Source organism: Hemiscyllium ocellatum, chromosome 24, assembly GCF_020745735.1.
Source record: "Hemiscyllium ocellatum isolate sHemOce1 chromosome 24, sHemOce1.pat.X.cur, whole genome shotgun sequence".
NCBI classification, from domain to species: Eukaryota; Metazoa; Chordata; class Chondrichthyes; order Orectolobiformes; family Hemiscylliidae; genus Hemiscyllium; species Hemiscyllium ocellatum.
This window is the reverse complement of record NC_083424.1, coordinates 56,827,933-56,849,140: the sequence shown is the minus strand read 5'-3', so window position 1 is coordinate 56,849,140 and position 21,208 is coordinate 56,827,933. Positions and strand designations below refer to the sequence as shown.

General features: G+C 43.1%; 1 pseudogene; it reads left to right on the top strand.

Moving 5' to 3' along the window:
* Positions 1–21,208, top strand: part of LOC132827260 (glutathione hydrolase 1 proenzyme-like) — a 59,852-nt pseudogene that overhangs the window by 18,376 nt on the left and 20,268 nt on the right.

The following is a 21,208-nucleotide window of genomic DNA, read 5'->3' as shown; positions in this document are numbered from 1 at the left end:
CTGACATTACTACTCTGCTCGTCCTGCCTTTTAGCTTCCAACCTAACTCTCTGAAATCGCTTTTTTAGATCCTCATCCCTTTCCCTAGCTATGTCATTGGTTCTATTTGCACCACAATTTTTTTACTGCTCACCTGCCCCCTTCAGGATCTTGTAGACTTGATCAGAGACATCCCGGACCCTGGCACCTGGGAAGCAACACTCCTTCCAGGAGTTCTGTTTGCGACCGTAGAATCTTCTGTCTGTTCTTACCCTTCTAAGCCACTGAGCCAGGTTCCGTGCCAGAGACCTAACCACTATGGCTTTTCCCTAGTAGGTCATTCTCCACAACAGTATCCAAAATTTATTATTTATTATTGAGGGCAACTGCCCTAACATCCATTCCCACAGGGGATCCCTACACTGTCTGCCTGTTCCCTTTCCATCCCCTGACTGTAGCCCATCTACCTTTTTCCTGTACCTGAGTTGAGATTACCTCCCTGTATCTCCTCTCTATTACCCCCTCCTCCTCCTCCTCCTGAATGATCCAACACTCCTCCAGCTCCAGTTCTAGTTCCTAACGTGGTTTCTGAGGAGCTGGAGTTGGGTGCAGTTCCTGCAGATGAAGTCAGTGGGGACACTAACCTCCCACATCCTCCAGGAAATGCATGCAACTGCTCTAACATCCATTCCCACTGTTCTGAATTCCCCAAAGAGACTATTGAAAAATCTAGTAACCTTACCAAATCAGCGCACAGAATCATTTTCTTTTGGTTAGAGGAGGAGGATGGGTCGGAGACACTACCTAAGAAGTATTTTGGGTAAAGCAACCACCCAAATATATTTCCTTACTTAGTCAGCAGTTTTGTCAGCTCAGCATGCGCTCTACCTATTCACGCAATAAGTTATTAAAGGATTGATTTACCTTGAACTGCTGCAGACCATGTGCCTTTGTTGTATCGATAGTGAAGTTAACTAAAGTGTATAGCGTTTTGGTACTCCAGCAATTAAGGCAAACTGATATATTTCCAAGTCAGGACTGTGCTTGACAGGGAGGGGGCTTTCAGGTAATGGTGTTCCTGTGTGCCTGCCCTTGTTCTTCAGCATGGTGGAGTCATGCTTATTGACAACTAATTTGAAAACCAAAACAAGGATTGCTGGAAAAGCTCAGCAAAACTAACGTTTCAGGTCTGGTGACCCTTCCTGATAAAGGGTCTCTTCGTGGATGATGAGCTTTTCCAGCAACCTCTGTTTTCATTTCAGATTTACAGCATCCGCAGGTCTTTTAGTTGTCAATAAATCCTTGGCGAGATGTTGCAGTGCGCCTTGGCGATGGCATTTGCAGTGCATGTTGTGCTAGTGGTGGAAGGGAGTACTAATCCAGCGGCTTTCTTTTCCCTGAATGGTGATCAATTTCTTGTGTTAGAACTGTACTCATCTCAGCAAATATTTCATGCTACTCTCGGTTGACAGGTTTTAGGGTGGAGGTTGAAATGATTGGCCTCCAACAACCATAAACGTTTTCTTTCTGGAATAGGTCCAACTGCCAGAAGTCATTGTGCACCTTGGCACAAATGACCTAGGTAGAAATAGAGATGATGTCCTGTAGAGTGATTATAGAGAGCTAGGGAAAAAGTTTAAAAACCAGGAGCTCACTGGTGATAATCTCCAGATTACTTCCAGTGCCACATACCTGTGAGGGTAAGGACAGAAGGATATGGCAAATGAATGTGTGGCTAAAGAATTGGCGCAAGAATTCAGATTCTTAGATTATTGGAATCTTTTCTGGGGCAAAGATGACCTGTTCAAGAGGAACTGGAGGGGGAACCAATATCTTGGTGGCCAGATTTGCTAGTGCTGTAAGGGAGGGTTTAAACTAGATTGGTAGGGGGCTGGAACCTTAACAGCAGAGAACAAGTGCAAAGCTTGAAGGACATACAGTATTCAGAAATAGTAAGTTGAAAAGGCAAGTCAGACTGGAACATAACAGGGAACAAGGTATGCTAGTTGAATGAAAGGCTGACATTGAGCTCAGGGCATGGAAAGGTATGTGGGACTGGGATATTATAGCCATTACAGAAATATGGCTAAGGAAGGGGCAGGGCTGGCAGCTTAATGTGCTTTTGGCAGGACAGAGATGGTGGAAGGAGGGGAGGGAGATTTGCATTTTTGATTAAGGCAGGTATCACCACAGAAATCAGAGATGAAATAACCAGGATCATCCAATGTGTGTGGATCTAAGAAATAAGAAGGGGATGGTGACATTATTGAAGTTGTACTATTGGCTCCCAAATTGTCATTGGGAATTTGAGGAACAAATATTCAGGGAAGCCAAGGAAACTTGCACGAGCAATGTGGTGGTCATAGGGGATTTTGATTTTGATTTTTCTAATATAGACTGGACTGCCAGAGCGTTAAGGGTTCAGATGGGGTGGAATTTGTGTGTTCAGGAAAATTTCCTTAAACAATATGTCAAGGGCTCTACTCGAGAAATAGGGTAGGACAGGTGACGGAGGTGATGGTGGGAGAGCACTTTGGAACCAATGACCATTGTTCTGTTAATTTTAAGATAGTTATGGGAAGGGACAAAACAGGTTCACAGTTTCAAGTTCGAAATTGGGGCAAGGCGAATTTTGATGGAATTAGGAAATTGCAGGGATTGATTGGAGTAGTTTGTTTGCAGGCAAAGGGATCTTTGGTGAGTGAGAGGCCTTTAAAAGTGAGATAGTTCAAGGTCTATATGTTCCTGTAAGGGGTGAAGGGCAGGGTTGGCAGGAATAGAGAACCCTGGATGACGAAATATTGAGGCTTTGACCAGGAAAAAGGAGGTATGGCTCGGGCACAGGCAGCTGAGATCATGGGAATCCCTGGAGGTCTAAAGGGGATGCAGGAGTTCACCGATGAAGATAATCAGAGTGTGAAAAAAACAGGCACAAAATAGCCTTGGCTAAGAAGATTAAGGTGAATCCAAAGACTGACTTAAGTATATTAAAGTGAAAAGAATAACTATAGAGAAAATAGGACCCCACAAAGACCAAAGTGGACATGTATATTTAGAACCGCAGGAGATGGATGAGGTTCTCAATGAATATTTCTCCTCTGTGTTTACCATAGAGAAAGACATGAAGAGTTGGGAACTTGGGGAAGTTAGTGTTGATATCTTGGGGACAGTCCATATCACAATAGAGGAAATGTTGGATGTATTAGAATGTACGAAGTTGGATAAGTCTCCTGGTCCTGACCACATATATCCAAGAACACTGCAAGAGGCCAGAGAAGAAATTGCAGGGGCCCTGGCTGATATTTTTGCATCATTGTTAGCCATGGGTGCAGTCAGGCAAGACTGGATGGCAGCAAATGTGCCATTATTTAAGAAGGGATGCAACAAAAAGTCAGGGCACAGTAGACCAGTAAGCTTAACATTTAACATAGAACATAGAAAAATACAGCGCAGTACAGGCCCTTTGGCCCTTGATGTTGCGCCGACCCAAGCCCACCTAACCTACACTAGCCCACTATCCTCCATATGCCTATCCAATGCCTGTTTAAATGCCCATAAAGAGGGAGAGTCCACCACTGCTACTGACAGGGCATTTCATGAACTCATGACTCACTTGACACTTATGACTGAAGATGTTTGTAAATGCATCTTCCTTGTCCTTTGCAGTGGTGTGCTAGGCCTGCCAGCATCACCAGTGAGGATATTATGGAGCTTCCTCTCACTACTCAACAGATCTCCTGATTTACTTTTTTCCACTTGATCAATTGGGCAAACATCTGATGATGGATTATCATGTGGGAAAATGTGAAATTGTCCATTTTGGCCAGAGAAGAGAAAAAAATGTATATTATCTCAATGGTGAGAGATTGCAAAGGTCTGAAATATAGAGGAATCTGGGTGAATGCATACATGAATCACAAAAGACTAGAATTCAGGTACAGTAAGTACTGTTATTCATTACAAGAGGAATTGAATGCAAAAGGAGGGAGGTTAGACATCAGTTATAGAGGAGCACTATGTACCGAGTTGGTCATGCTGTTTAATGAATCAGTTCGGAGAAGATTTGCTAAACTAATAACTGGAATGTTCAAGGAAAGTTTGGATAAATTATGCTTGTATCCACTGGAGTTGAAAAGAGTAAGAGGCAACTTCATTGAAACATATAAGATCCTAAAGGTCTTGACAAAGTGGAAGTGGAAAGGATGTTTTCTCTTATGGGAGAATCTAGAGGTTAGATTCAGCATGGTGTGAAGTCTATGGACTCGTTTAGTGCTGATGACTTGACCTCCAGAATGAGGGTGACATTGTGGCTGAATGGTTAGCACTACATCCTCGCAGCATCAGGGTTCAATTCAACTCTCTGTGCACTTTGCAGATTCTTCCTATGTCTGCATGCATTTCCTCTGGATGCTGCAGTTTCCTCCCACAGTCCAAAGCTGTGCAGGTCAGGTTGATTGACCATGCTAAAATTGCCTATTGTGCCCAGTGATGTGTAGGCTACATTGGCTGGCCATGGTAAATGCAGGGTTACCGGGATATCATGGGGAGAGTGGGGTGCTGGGTCTGTGTGGGGTACTCTTCAGAGGGTCAGTACAGACTCAATGGGCTAAGTAGCCTCTCTGCAATATAGGGATTCTAAAGTCTCCAAGTAGTGAGCTGTACATCAAGCACTTTATTCTCAGCAAGCAGGAAATGTCCAGCAGAGGTGCAGGAGATCATTAACAGACCAACATCAGATGCTGTGATTCCAGAATGGGAACATGTGGTTACTGTGAATGGCCAAGTCCAGCAGAACACTCGGTACTTGGCAGGTACGTGCAGCGACCTTCACTCAATCACTTGAGTCTTGGATGCATTCTTTCACTGGATACACAAGAGAGTCTGGGAGGCCTTGCAGGTGTGTCATCCATTCAAGGGTAAGGGAGATGATGTTTACAGAGAAGAGGAGCAGCAGCCAAGCACCTGGGGATTGCCATCCCAATACCAATGAGGTGGGCAAGTACGCCCACAAATGTGGGGCTTTGAGTTTTTTTTCTAAGTGTGATCTTTCCACCAATAACATAATAATCTTCCTGCTAAAGTTTATATATTTAGATTTACTCACATTGTATTCTACCTGCCAAATTTTTGTCCCCTCCCCTAACCTGTCTATATCACTCTATTAATTCAATATTTACCCTCCCATATATTTTTGTCATCTACAGACTTGACAGTAAACTTTAATTCCCTCAGCCAAGCTACTATATTGGAAATAAACAATGGTCCAGCAATTACATGTGCTGAAAATGCTCCCTTTATCCTTACTTTCTGCCTTCTATTAGGCAGTCCATTCTCCATCCATATAATCATAGCCTCCATCTGCACTGCAGGGATTCTATTTTGCCCATTTGAGTCTATACCAATTCTCTGAAAATTACTCCCAATGCATGCACAACTTTTGTAGCTACTCCCTTCAGTATACCAGGATTCATTTAATCAGATCTTAGGGACTTACTGGTCTTTAGCCCCATTTTACTTTTATTAGTAACTTTTCTAGTAGTAGGTATTGTTTGGAATACTATTATGTTTCAAATGCTATTAGTGTCTTCATTCATGAAGACTGATGCAAATGTTTATTCAATTCCTGTGCTATTTCCTAATTCCCAGTATTATTTGACTTTGACATCTATTACTTAAGTAAACTCTTATTGTCCATTTTTCTGCATTTGTTAGTTTGCCCTCATTTTATTTTCTGCCTCTTTATTGTTTTATGGTCTCTTTTTGTTGGTTTATCAAACTTTCCCAAACCTCTGATTTGCCACTCATCCTTGTCACACTAGATATTTCTTCTTTCAACTTAAAACTGTCCTTAACTTCATTCGTTAACAATGATCAGTTTAACATTTTCCTAGAATTCTTCCCCCTTACTAGGAGACTGTCTTTGTCTTTGTCTTTGTCTTTGTCTTTGTCTTTGTCTTTGTCTTTGTCTTTGTCTTTGTCTTTGTCTTTGTCTTTGTCTTTGTCTTTGTCTTTGTCTTTGTCTTTGTCTTTGTCTTGAATCATGAGCTATTTTCTTAAGCGTTTGATGTTATTCCTCAACCATCTCTTCTGCTAAGCTCCTTTCTTGGTCCAATCCAGCTCACTCTTTCACATTCTTTTTTAATTACCCTTCATTTAAATTTAGCACAGTTGTTTCCAACCTACATTTCTCACTGTCAAACTGAATTTTGTCATACTATGGTGACTGTTTCCTAGGTGATCTTTTACTCTGAGATCATTTATTAAACTTGCCTCATTACGTATGAACAAATCAAAAATATTCTAATCCCTGTTTTGATCCACAACATATTAATCTAGGAAATGCTCTGAACTTATCCTATGAATGTTTCCCTCTGCCAATTTTATTTTCTTGACCAAAGTCTCTCATGATTAATATCCGATCTTTTTAACATGCCCTGATTGTTTCTTGATTTACTCTCTATCCTACACTGCAGCAACTGTTAAGGCACCTTGTAGTTTTAACAGGATGACACTTTATTTTTGGTTTGCCTGATACCACTTCTAGCATAGCCTCCTGCAGTTTTCTGTGAAGCAGCTTGATGGTAAAAGCAGAGTAATGGAGATGCCAGACCATGAGGTCAGAAAAACAGTTTGATATCCCACAATTCTTGAAATAACATTGATTATGCTGCACCTCTTTGCATAACATTCTATCCTATTCAATAGGAGGATCTTCAACTAGCATTTGCACAGCACATTTAAAAGTAGTAATAGCAATGATGCTGGAATGCATCCCTTCCATTAACAGGAGACCTGATGCAATAATCCAATGTTTCCATCATTGTCACAATCCTTGCTGGACAATTATCAGGTACATCACAGAACTGGCCTAGTCCATCTTTGTATGCAAATAGCAATAATAACTAATCATAGATATTAAGGGACTAACAAGGAAAAGCATGGAATATAAAATTTCATGGTAATTTGAAATACATGTGGAGGGAGTCTACACTAAAACCAGTGGTAAGTAATCAAAACATGTTTGGAAGAAGCTCATCATATGGAGAGAAAAGTGTGTTGGATAAACCTTCCAAATATCTTTGTAATAAGGACATCAGTGACATTCAAAATGTGGTTGGATACTAAGGCAAATAATTTGTGATGCTCGAACAATGGGAATCACAGGCTAAATGGCCTTTTCTCATCTTGAATTTTTCCCTAGTTTTGATGAGTACTATTGGTTTGACTTGATATGTTGTTTCTTAATAATTCTCAAATGGAAACTAAAGTTTGAAGTTTTGAGTGAGAGGATTTCTATCACCTAGAAAGACAATGGCAACATGCAAAAAGGAACAGCATCACCTCCAAATTTCCCTCCAACTTACACATCATTTCAAGTTGGACATATTCCTGAATGGCTTGATCAAAATACTACGCTGGGGTTGGGAATTGGCTGCAGTTATAATAACAATCCAAATCTTTTGGTTTCAGTATTGTTAGAGACCAGATATACATCTGAAGATGTGAGTTGGAACCCAATAGATATCTTAAAATATGAACCTAAATGTGAATTACAAAGGATGCTCAAATCTCTGATCTACACACACCCAATGTCCCAAACCCTATGAGTTCTTTCAACTCTATATTGGAGTTTGAGACTTTTTTTTTGTAAAACTTTGTCTACTTGGGTAACTCCATAATGAAAACAATTCCCATCATATCTTTGAGCCTCCACCGGATTGCCTGACTCCCCACATTATCCGACCAGCCCCTTACCCAACTCCATTATCCCACACAATCAAACTCTTCCCTAGGGGGTAGAATAATCTCTCGATAAATTGGCTAATCCCTAAACCAGTTTAGCTCCAGTTATGCACCAGTTTAGCTCCAGTTATAAATTTCTTTCACCAGAGCATAGGAGGGAGAGAGGTGACCTTTTAAAGAGGTTTATAAAGAGGGGTATGGAAAGGGTTAATAGCAGGTGACTTTTCCCGAGGGAGCATATTTTTAAGGTGAGAGGATAAAGATTTAAAAAGACACTGAGGCAATTTTTTTTAAACACACACGTGGAATGAACTTCCTAAGAAAGTGGTGGATGTAGGCAGTTACAACATTTAAAAGACACTTAGGTATGTAAATGAATAAGAAGAGTTTGGAAGGATATGGGCCAAAAGCAGGCAGGTGGGACTAGTTTTAGTTTGCGATTACGTTTGGCATGGACTGGTTGGACCAAGGGTCTGTTTACATGCTGTACGACTCTAAGACTGGAATCTATGATTATTCTATCCACGTATCCACCACCCACTCACCCACCTACCTATCTTAACCACCCTACACTTCTCCCATATTTACCTAACCACTCACTCACTATGTTAATATACCCATCCTGCTCCTCTTTTCATTAATATTCAAAGACTGGGCCTTTGAGCTCAGATGGCGGCTGATGATCCAAAGACATCTGATGTAAAGTGCCCCGCCTTCTCCTGATTGTACTTCACTCCAACAGAGTGACACCAGTAATAACTAGAACGGGAAGGTCCTGAACAGAATGCGCAGCAGTGTCGTGTCAAGTCAGGAGAATCTTAAATTTCTTTTCCTCCTCTCCAGGTGGGATTATAACACTTGAGGTCCTGAGAGATTACAGAGCTCGATTGTCTGAAGATGTGGTAAACGTGTCAATTGGTGACTACACATTGTTTGTGCCCAGTGCACTTTCCAGTGGGCTTGTGCTCACATTAATATTGAACATTCTGTAGGGTGATCTATCAGAGCAGTGATATTTGGTTAGCAGTATCAGAAATGATAATGAATGTTTGTTTGAGGAGAAAATCTCAAATCATCCAAATTCTTCCAGCAATCCATGCCCACAAGATATCGGAGAAGAATTATGCCATTCAGGCTATTGAGTCCACTCCACCATTCAATGAGATCATGGCTGATTTGATCATTCTCCAGTCCAGTTTCCTGCCTTTTCCCACAACTCTTGATTTCCTTTCTGATTACTGTAGAGGCTGGATTGGTGACTGTGTTCAAGGCTGAGATTAACAGATTTGTAAAGAATTCCACAGATTCACTACCCTCAGAAGAAATTCCTCCTCGGCTCTGTTTTAAATTATTTTCTGAGATTCTGGTCCCAGACTCTCCCACAAGAGGAAACAACCCTTTTGCATTGACTCATTGAAGTCCCCTAAAAATCTTACATATTTCAATAAGGGCACCTCTCAACCTTAACTCCAAAGAGTACAGGCCCAAGTTAATCAACCTTCTCACATAGGGTAATCTGGACATAACCAGGATCAGAGCTGAAAAATGTGTTGCTGGAAAAGCGCAGCAGGTCAGGCAGCATCAAAGGAGCAGGAGAATCGATATTTCGGGCATAAGCCCTTTTTTTTTTTCAGGAATGAGGAGGGTGTGCCAAGTAGGCTAAGATAAAAGTAGGGAGGAGAGGCTTAGGGGAGGGGTGTTGGGAATGCGATAGGTGGAAGGAGGTTAAGGTGAGGATTATAGGCTGGAGAGGCGTTGGGGGTGGAGAGGTCTGGAAGAAGATTGCAGGTCATAAAGGCGGTGCTGAGTCTGAGGGTTGGGACTGAGAAAAAGTGGGGGGAGGGGAAATGAGGAAGGTGGAGAAATCTGTATTCATCCCTTGTGGTTGGAGGGTTCCTAAGTGGAAGATGAGGCACTCTTCCTCCAGGTGTCGTGTTGCCATGGTCTGGTGATGGAGGAGGCCAAGGACCTGTATGTCCTTGGCAGAGTGGGAGGGGGAGTTAGTGTTCAGCCACTGGGTGGTTGGGTTGGTTGGTGCGGATGTCCTAGAGGTGTTCTCTGAAATGTTCCGCAAGTAGGCGGCAGGATCAGCCTAGTGCAGAGAAGGTTCATTTATCTCTCGTATATCTTTCCAGAGATAAGGAGACCAAACCTATTCACAGTACTCACTGTGGTCTGATGAGGATCTTGATCATTGGGCCAAGAAATGGCAAATGGAGTTTAATATAGATAAGTCTGAGGTCTTGTATTCTTTGGAAAATTAAATTAAGATAGGCCTTAAAGGAGTGTAGTGGAGCAGACAGACCTTGGAGTTCAGATGAACAGTTCTTGAAAGTGGAGTCACAGATAGGCAGGGCTTTTTACACACTGGCCTTCATCAGTCAAGACACTAAGCATAGAAGTTGGGAAGTTATTTTGGTGAGGCCGCATTTGGACTATTGTGTTCCGATTTGGTTGTCGTGCTCTAGGACGGATGTTATTAAACTGTAAAGCGTGCAGAAGAAATTTACAAGGAAATTTCCACGACTCAATGGTCTGAGTTTCAAGAGAAGTTGGCCAAGCTGGGACTTTTTTGTTCAGAGCGCAGGAGACTGAGGGGAGATCTTATAGAGGTTTATACGACCATAAGAGGCATGGACAGGGTGAATGCACTCAGTCTGCATTCCTGAGGAGCAACTTTTTTTACACCAGGAGGTGGTATGCATATGTGATGAGCTGTCAGTGAAAGTGGTTGAGGTGGGTACATTAACAACATTTTAAAAGGCATTTGGACAAATACATGAATAGGAAAGGTTCAGAAGGTAATGGGCCAAGTGCAGGGAAATGAGGTTAGCGTGGATAGACATTTTGGTCAGCATGGACCAGTTTGGGTTGAAGGGCCTGTCTCTATGCTGTATGACTCTGTGACTCTATTATATAGTCTTAGCAAGAATTGCTTACTTTTATTTTTATATTCCATTTCCTTTGGAATAGTGTCCAGTGGTCTATTTGCTCTTGCTATTACTTGATGAACTTGTATGCTAGTTTTATATGATTTATGAAGTGGGGGGTTCTATTTCATCCACTATTTCTCTCTCATCTACATTGCCTGTTACATTTTCAAGAACTCGAGTGAATTTATGAGGCTTTTCCCTTTGCAAAGCCATTCTGACTGCTCATTCATATGATGTATTTCTAAATGCTCTGCTATTGTAGACTCATATTTTCCTAATTACAAATATTAATGCAACAGGGTTGTAGGTATTGTATTTTTGCCTCCTTCCTGTTTTCAAATAAAGACAGCTGGTGATTTTTCCAGTCCTGTGGGACATTTCCAGAATCTCAGGGACCTTGGAAGATTCACTAAAAATGATATGTAGCTACCTCTTCCTAATATACCAGGATATATCCCGGTAAAGTGAAAGTCAGGAAGAAAATGAGTTTGGGGTATTACAGAATCCACAGCAGAAAATTGTTTACCCCATGCATTTAGATCTGTCCAGTGGGAGGTTGTCATTATTGTATTTATTTTATGTACACATTCCCAACAAAGAGGACACAGATGTACACAATAGAGCAATAAACTCAATTCTTTTAATGTGCTATACTCTTGCACGACTTCAAACTGCAATTTATATATTTAAATGTAGAATCATAGAGTCCTAGAAATGTACAGCATAGAAACAGACCCTTCAGTCCAACTCATCCATACCAACCGGATATCCTAACCTAGTCCCATTTGCCAGTACTTGGCCCATATCCCTCTAAACCCTTCCTATTCATATACCCATCCAGATGCCTTTTATATGTTGTAATTATACCAGCCTCCACCACTTCCTCTGGCAGCTCATTCCATACACGTACCACCCTCTGCTTGAAAAGTTGTTCCTTAGGTCCCTTTTAAATTGTTACTCTCTCACTCTAAAGCTATGCCCTCTCATTCTGGACTCACCCACCCCTGGGAAAAGACCTTGTCTGTTTACTGTATCCACACCCCTCATGAAGTTATAAACTTCTATAACGTCACCTCTCAGCCTCCAATGTTCCAGGCAAAGCAACCCAGCCTCTCCCTTGAGCTCAAATCCTCCAACCATGGCAATACCCTTGTAAATCTTTTCTGAACACTTTCAAGTTTAGATTAGATTTAGATTAATTACAGTGGGGAAACAGGCCCTTCGGCCCAACAAGTCCACACCGAAGAACAACCCACCCAGACCCATTCCCCTAAATGTCCCCCAACACCTAACACAATGGGCAATTTACCTAACCTGCACATTTTTGGACTGTGGGAGGAAACCAGAGCACCCGGAGGAAACCCATGCAGACATGCAAAATTCACACACAGGCTGGAATCAAACCCAGGACCCTGCTACTGGGAGGCAGCAGTGCTAATCACTGAGCTACAGTGGTTCTGAAAGGAGGGAGACCAGAATTGCAAACAATATTCCAAAAGTGGCCTAATCAAAGTTCTATATAGCTGGAACATGAAAATCCAAATCAATGCTCTGTCCAATAAAGAAAGGCATACAAAACGCTGTCTTCACTATCCTGTCTGACTGCAATTCTACCGTCAAGGAACTATGAACCTGCACTCCAAGGTCTCTTTGTTCAGCAACACTCCCCAGAACCTTACCACTAAGTGTATAAGCCCTGCTCTGATTTGCCTTTCCATTTATCTGAATTAACTCCCATCTGCCACTCCTTAGCCCATTGGGAGGTCGAACTTGAATGCTAATGATTAAAGACAGGATTCTTGGCAGTGTGGAGGAACAGAGGGATCTGGGGTGGCAACTTTGAGGGATCTATACTGCACACAAAGTGGATAGGATTGTTAAGAAAGCGTATGGTGTTTTGGCTTTCATTAACAGGGGGATTGAGTTAAGATCCGTGAGGTTTTGCTACAGCTCTACAAGTCCCTGGTGAGACCACATTTGATATATTGTGTCCAGTTTTAGTCACCCTACTATAGGAAAGGTACAGAGGCTTTGGAGAGGTTGCAAAGAAGGTTCCAAAACCTGACTGCCCCAACCGACCTATTGTCTCAGCCTGTTCCTGCCTCACCGAACTCATCTCCGCATACCTCAACACGGTCCTGTCCGCCTTGGTCCAAGAGCTCCTCACCTATGTTTGTGACACCACCCACGCCCTTCACCTCCTCCATGATTTTCGCTTCCCCGGTCCCCAACGCCTTATCTTCGCCATGGACATCCAGTCCCTGTCCACCTCCATCCCCCATCACAAAGGCCTCAAAGCCCTCCGCTTCTTCCTTTCCTGCCGTACCAACCAGTACCCTTCCACTGACGCCCTCCTCCGACTGACTGAACTGGTCCTCACTCCGAACAACTTCTCTTTCCAATCTTCCCACTTCCTCCAAACCGTTGGAGTATTCATGGGCACCTGCATGGGCCCCAGCTATGCCTGCCTCTTCGTAGGATATGTGGAACAGTCCATCTTCCGCAGCTACACTGGCACCATCCCCCACCTTTTCCTCCGCTATATCGATGACTGTATCAGCGCTGCCTCGTGCTCCCACGAGGAGATTGAACAGTTCATCCACTTTACTAACACCTTCCACCCCGACCTCAAATTTACCTGGACCGTCTCAGACTCCTCCCTCCCCTTCCTAGACCTTTCCATTTCTATCTCGGGCAACCAACTCAACACGAACATTTACTATAAACTGACCGTCTCCCACAGCTACCTAGACTACACCACCTCCCACCCTGTCCCCTGTAAAAACGCCATCCCATGTTCCTAATTCCTTCATCTCCGCCACATCTGCTCCCAGGAGGACCAGTTCCAATACCGAACAACCCAGATGGCCTCTTTCTTCAAAGACCGCAATTTCCCCCCAGACGTGGTTGACGATGCCCTCCACCGCACCTCCTCCACTTCCTGCTCCTCCATCCTTGAGCCCCGCCCTCCAATCGCCACCAGGACAGAACCCCACTGGTCCTCACCTACCATCCCACCAACCTCCATATACATCGTATCATCCGTCGTCATTTCCGCCACCTCCAAATGGACCCCACCACCAGGGATATATTTCCCTCCCCTCCCCTATCAGCGTTCCGAAAAGACCACTTGCACTCGCATCAAGAGCAATCACCTCTCCTCTCAAGCTCTGCTGTTGTCATGTTTAGTCAAGTCTGTTAGGTGTTTTTTGTAAAAAGTGAGTATATGGATGCTAGAGAATCAGAGTTGAAAAGGGTGGCACTGGAAAGGCACAGCAGGTCAGGCAGTATCCGAGGAGCAAGAGACTTGACGTTCCTGATAAAGGGCTTATGGCTGAAATGTTGAGTTGAGGGTAAAACTGAAGCCGAGTGTCTGTGGGCAGACTCTGTTGCTAATGATTGCAAATGAGGATTGAATCAAGTTGGTTGAAGACTGGCATCTGTGATACTGGGAGGCTCAGGACTGTCCATTGAGCACTCCGGGCTGAAAACTCTTTCAGCTTTGGACAGAATCTTCAAAGTTTTGTATTGATCATAAAAGCACGCATTTCTTCTGCTTGAGGGTTGATCAGATTCATGTTTCTTGATTTTGTTTTCTTCAGTAGAAGGCTGAATTTCATTGGGAAGGATGGTCTCATCACCACCAGGACTTCCAACCTCTAGATACCATATTCAAAAAAACACTTGGATAGAATTTCACCCTCTGCAAACCAGGAGCATCACCAACCTGTATTGGCCACCCCACTCACCTGTGGAGATATCAGTGACCGCACAGAAAAGTGGCCACATGGTTCAGTAATGCCAGTGATGGTAAAGGTTCTCCTTCAAGCTGTCAGGGACAGAGAGGACATTCTGTTTCTTAGGGATGGCAACAGGAGATTCTCCCAACCGACAATGTCAGACTGATGTGGAGGAGCTGGTGTTGGACTCGGGTGGACAAAGTTAAAAATCTCACACACTGGATTATGCTCCAACAGGTTTATGTGGAAGCACTAGCTTTCAACCACCTGATGAAGGAGCAGTCCTCTGAAAGCTAGTGCTTCCAAATAAACCTGTTGGACTATAACCTGGTGTTGTGTAATTTTTTAACTAAAGCCAGACTGGACTGAAATAGCTGCAGAGGTCAGTAACTATAAATGGTATAAGAGAACCTGGCTGCAAGAATATTCACTACCAAGCTCTGGTGTGCCCTCCCTGTAAGGAACATGACCTTGTGGAAAAACTGCATTAACTTCAACAGCATGTGTGATCTGTGTGGTGTCACTGCGTACTGAATTGTGTACCTCCTCAAGTTTATTCAATAGATGATTGCCCTTTGCACATTGAATTTGAATGAATTAGCTTTATTGTCATGTACTCAAATCAGTTTGGTGAAAAGTTTACTGTCACCACATTATAGCGCCATCTTTGATACAAAGGTATCGAAGTACAGATACTCTTAGGAAACAAAACGAATTAGAAAAGTAAAGAAATAAATTGTCCAGCATTATAGGTCATAGGAATAAATTAGAAAAATAAGGAAGTAAAAAGTTCAGAATAAAGGTCTTTCCAAACTAGTCCATGCAGGCCTCTAGCCACAAGAGACACCTCCACTGCCTCGTCTCTGTCTACACTAGAACCATCGATGCAGAAGTCACCCCATTTTAAGCACCATGTCTTTATCACTGAACCCACACTATCCCGCAACCAAGAGTCCCTTGTCTCTGCTACAAGGCCAGGCTGTCGCCAGGCCACGAGTCCCATTTCAGCCTCAGATGTTACCTTGCCGGTGCTGCTATTTTGAAGAGAACACTGCTGCTGGCATTGCCACACCTGCTCGCTGAAGAAGCTTTGCTGTCACCCTTACCTTGCTATTGATGCCTCTGGCTCTGAACATGGGGAGAACGTCCTCACTGCTGCCACCTCCTATTGCCAAGAGAGGCCACACCTGCTAGTTCGCCTGCATCACACTACCGCAGCGTTGCTGCCAATAAATGCCACAGAAAAGAAGGAAACAGCCAATGAAAAGGAAAATAAAGTGAAAGAAAAGAGCAGGAGCAAAAGTAAAACCAAACAGCAAAGCAAACGGGAGCAGATGGGCTGCCACAATCCTGTAACTCTGCTACCACCTTGCACCAGAAATGTATGGTTTGAGGAATACACTCCCATAATTCCTGACTAATGGTCTGAGCCAGAAACTGAGTGTTAGAGGTCATTGGATCTATGTCTCTAAAAATCTTTAATTGAATGCCAAACAAAGAAGCCTCAACTCTAAATGTTAGAATGAAAGACTCCCTACAGCATGAGAATGCCTCTTAGCCACAGTTCGTCTTCGCACTGAGTGTCGTCAATTGTTCATCTAAAGTAATTTGTATTTCACAAGCACGTAGTTAATGCTTTAATGTGTTTTTTGTATTTTGTTTTGCTTTCCTGAAGAAGGGCTTATGCCCGAAATGTCGATTCTCCTGTTCCTTTGATGCTGTCTGACCTGCTGCGCTTTTCCAGCAACACATTTTTAAGCTCTGATCTCCAGCATCTGCAGTCCTCACTTTCTCCAAAGGTATCCATACGTCTTTCTTCCAAATTCAGGAGCAGGCATGTCTTGCTGCAGACGTACAGGGCCTTGGTGAGACCATACCTGAAGTATTGTGTGCAGTTTTCGTCTCCTCATCTGAGGTAAAATGTCCTGGCAGTGGAGGCAGTGCAACAAATATTTACCAGACTAATTCCTGGGATGGCAGGACTGCTGTATGATGAGAACCTGGATTGGTTAGGAATGTATTGACTGGAGTTTAATGAATGACGGAGATCTCATGGAAAATTCTAACAGGATTGTGGGTGGCACAGTGACTCAGCGCCAAGGACCTGGGGTCGATTCCAGCCTCTGGTGACTGTAAACTTTGCACATTCTCCCTGTGTTTATGTGGGTTTCCTCCAGGTGTTCTGGTTTCCTCCGACAGTCCAAAGATGTGTAGGTCAGGTGAATTAGCCAAAGTTACATTGCCCATAGTGTTCAGAGATATGTAGGTTAGTCAGGGGAAATGCTGAAAATGTGTTGCTGGAAAAGCGCAGCAGGTCAGGCAGCATCCAAGGAACAGGAAATTTGACGTTTCGGGCATAAGCCCTTCATCAGGAACTCCTGTTAAGAAGGCTATTTCTTCCAAAGCTGCCTTCTAACAAGAAACCAAAACTTTAATCCACTGTTGGCAATTTGAGTTTTGATTTCCCATCTAATTTAGACTCCCATCCTTTTCTACCAACTCATGGTCACCTTGGAATCATAGAATTGTTGTTGTGGTTCTGTTCGCCGAGCTGGAAGTTTTTGTTGCAAACGTTTCGTCCCCTGGCTAGGCGACATCATCAGTGCTCTGGAGCCTCCTGTGAAGCGCTTCTTTGATGTTTCTTCCGGTATTTATAGTGGCCTGTCCCTGCCGCTTCCGGGTGTCAGTTTCAGCTGTCCGCTGTAGTGGTTGGTATATTGGGTCCAGGTCAATGTGTTTGTTGATGGAGTTTGTGGATGAATGCCATGTCTCTAGGAATTCCCTGGCTGTTCTCTGTCTGGCTTGCCCTATGATAGTAATGTTTTCCCAGTCGAATTCATGTTGCTTGTTGTCTGAGTGTGTGACTACTCGGGATAGCTGGTCGTGTCGTTTCGTAGCTAGTTGATGTTCATGTATGCGGATTGTTAGCTGTCTTCCTGTTTGTCCTATATAGTGTTTTGTGCAGTCCTTGCATGGTATTTTGTAAACTACATTAGTTTTGCTCGTGTTGGGTATCGGGTCCTTTGTTCTAGTAAGTTGTTGTCTGAGCGTGGCTGTTGATTTGTGTGCCATTATGAGTCCTAAGGGTCGCAGTAGTCTGGCTGTCAGTTCTGAAACGCTCCTGATGTATGGTAGTGTGGCTAGTCCTTTTTGGTTGTGGCATGTCCTCGTTCCATGGTCTGTCTCTTAGGCATCTGTTGATAAAGTTGCACGGGTATCCGTTTTTGGCGAATACCTTGTATAGGTGTTCCTCTTCCTCTTTTGGCAGTTCTGGTGTACTGCAGTGTGTTGTGGCTCTTTTGAATAGTGTCCTGATGCAGCTTCGTCTGTGTGTGTTGGGGTGGTTACTTTCATAGTTTAGGACTTGGTCTGTGTGTGTTGTTTTCCTGTGTACCCTTGTGGTGAATTCTCCATTCAGTGTTCTCTGTACTATCACGTCTAGGAATGGGAGTTGGCTATCCTTTTCTTCTTCTCTCGTGAATCGGATTCCTGTGAGTGTGGCGTTGATGATCCGGTGTGTTTTTTCTATTTCCGTGTTTTTGATGATTACAAACGTGTCATCAACATATCTGACCCAGAGTTTGGGTTGAATTTGTGGTAGGGCTGTTTGTTCTAACCTTTGCATAACTGCCTCTGCTATGAGTCCCGAGATTGGTGATCCCATGGGTGTTCCGTAAGACAAACACATAACCTCAACACCAAGGAGAGGGAAGCACTGAAAGCACTAAGAAACGATAAGAACATAATCATACTACCAGCAGATAAAAGCAGAATGACGGTCATCCTAGATAAATCAGATTACATCATAAAAGCACAACAACTACTTGCAGATACCAACACAACTCACCAATAGATAACACACTAAGGAATCTAGAAAAAAATGAACAGATAACCAAAGCTGACCTGCAAAGAATGAAACCGGAAAGCAACAACACCCCCAGATTCTATGGACTACCCAAAGTACACAAACCAGACATCCTACTCAGACCCATAGTATCACTACCAGGGACACCAGCATACAAACTGGCCAAAGAACTACAACAGAAACTGAAACACCTGGTCAGCGAATCCAAACACTCCATACAATCAACACAGGAATTCTTGGACGTCATCAGGAATACACACATAGACAAAGAAGAAACCATGATCTCATTCGACGTGACGGCACTGTTCACTTCAATTGACATAACCCTAGCCAGAGAAACAATAGCCAACCTACTGGACATACAGAACAGAAAACAGGAGGCGGAACCTATCAACAAAGACGGCATACTTAAACTACTGGACTTGTGCCTCACTACACACTTTACATTCAACAATTAGATATACGAACAAATCAACGGAACACCCATGGGATCACCAATCTCAGGACTCATAGCAGAGGCAGTTATGCAAAGGTTAGAACAAACAGCCCTACCACAAATTCAACCCAAACTCTGGGTCAGATATGTTGATGACACGTTTGTAATCATCAAAAACACAGAAATAGTAAAAAACACACCAGATCATCAACGCCACACTCACAGGAATCCGATTCACGAGAGAAGAAGAAAAGGATAGCCAACTTCCATTCCTAGACGTGATAGTACAGAGAACACCGAACGGAGAATTCACCACAAGGGTACACAGGAAAACAACACACACAGACCAAGTCCTAAACTATGAAAGTAACCACCCCAACACACACAAACGAAGCTGCATCAGGACACTATTCAAAAGAGCCACAACACACTGCAGTACACCAGAACTGCCAAAAGAGGAAGAGGAACACCTATACAAGGTATTCGCCAAAAACGGATACCCGCACAACTTTAGCAACAGATGTCTAAGAGACAGACCATGGAACGAGGACATGCCACAACCAAAAAGGACTAGCCACACTACCATACATCAGGAGCGTTTCAGAACTGACAGCCAGACTACTGCGACCCTTAGGACTCATAACGGCACACAAATCAACAGCCACGCTCAGACAACAACTTACTAGAACAAAGGACCCGATACCCAACACGAGCAAAACTAATGTAGTTTACAAAATACCATGCAAGGACTGCACAAAACACTATATAGGACAACCAGGAAGACAGCTAACAATCCGCATACATGAACATCAACTAGCCACGAAACGACACGATCAGCTATCCCTAGTAGCCACACACTCAGACAACAAGCAACATGAATTCGACTGGGAAAACACTACTATCATAGGGCAAGCCAGACAGAGAACAGCCAGGGAATTCCTAGAGACATGGCATTCATCCACAAACTCCATCAACAAACACATCGACCTGGACCCAATATACCTACCACTACAGCGGACAGCTGAAACTGACACCCGGAAGCGGCAAGGACAGACCACTATAAATACCGGAAGAAACATCAAAGAAGCGCTTCGCAGGAGGCTCCAGAGCACTGATGATGTTGCCTAGCCAGGGGACGAAACGTTTGCAACAAAAACTTCCAGCTCGGCGAACAGAACCACAACAACGAGCACCTGAGCTACAAATCTTCGCACAAACCTTGATCATAGAATTGTTACAGTGTAGAAGGGGGCCATTTGGCCCATTGAGTATATACTGGCTTTTCAAAACAGCACCATCATCAAATGGCAATCTCTTGCTTTTTCTCCATACCCTTGCACATTATTTCTGTTGAAAAAATATCCAATTGGTATAACGCGGAAGTTGACCTCTGAGAACTAAAACTGAAACACCCAAAGAGGAGCACTTTGCCCGATAATCTATAAAAAGGGTGTGAAAAGTGATGTAACCTGTTTCTTTAGAAACTTTTAGTGATTAAACAAAATAAATCCCTGACACACTTTAAAATCAACAAGTAACTATTCATTTATTCAACTCTAACAATGAACAAATTAATTAAACTATTAACAAATCAAATAAATTTTTTCTAACTGCTAACTACTCCTGAATAAAGCAAGATTCTAATGGTACAATTTCTGTCTGTCTATGTGTGTCTCTCTCTCTCTCGGGAGAGATAGATAGGTATGAAGGCTGTTAGCTCTGGAGTCTTTGTTCAACTGCCCCTTCTTTTATACCCATGATGACATATCAATATTTCTTACAATAGCATTGGTCTCTCATTGTCAAAAACATCACATTTAAATTTAATAGATTTTTGGTATCTCAGTGCCTGGTTCAACTTAGAGTCATAGAGATGTACAGCACGCAAACAGATGCTTCTGTCCAACTTCTCCATGCCAACCAGATATCCCAACCTAATCTAGTCCCATTTGCCAGCACTTGGCCCATATCCCTCTAAACCCTTCCTATTCATATACCCATCCAGATGACTTTTAAATGTTCCAATTGTACCACCTCATTCCATACATGTACCACCCTCTGCGTGAAAAAGTTGCCCCTTAGGTGCGATTTATATCTTTCTCCTCTCACCCTAAACCTATGCCCTCTAGTTCTGGACTCCCCCACTCCAGGGAAAAGGCCTTGTCTATTTACCCTATCCATGCCTCTCATGATTTTATAAACTTCTATAAGGTCACCCCTCAGCCTCCGACGGTCCAGGGAAAACAGCCCCAGCCTGTTCAGCCTCTCCCTTTAGCTCAAACCCTCCAACCCTGGCAACATCCTTGTAAATCTTTTCTGAACCCTTTTGATTGGATAAATTCAAAAGCCTATTGGCTTCATAAAAATTACTGCTTGTCCTGCTTACTGTATGGCCTTTCAATACAAATGTTTTAGCTCGGGCTCATGGTGTATGAACAAATATTCAAGTTGCTCGCAAACATCCGTTTTAACTCTTAAGAACTGAGAAACACCATATTTTAAAGGGACCACA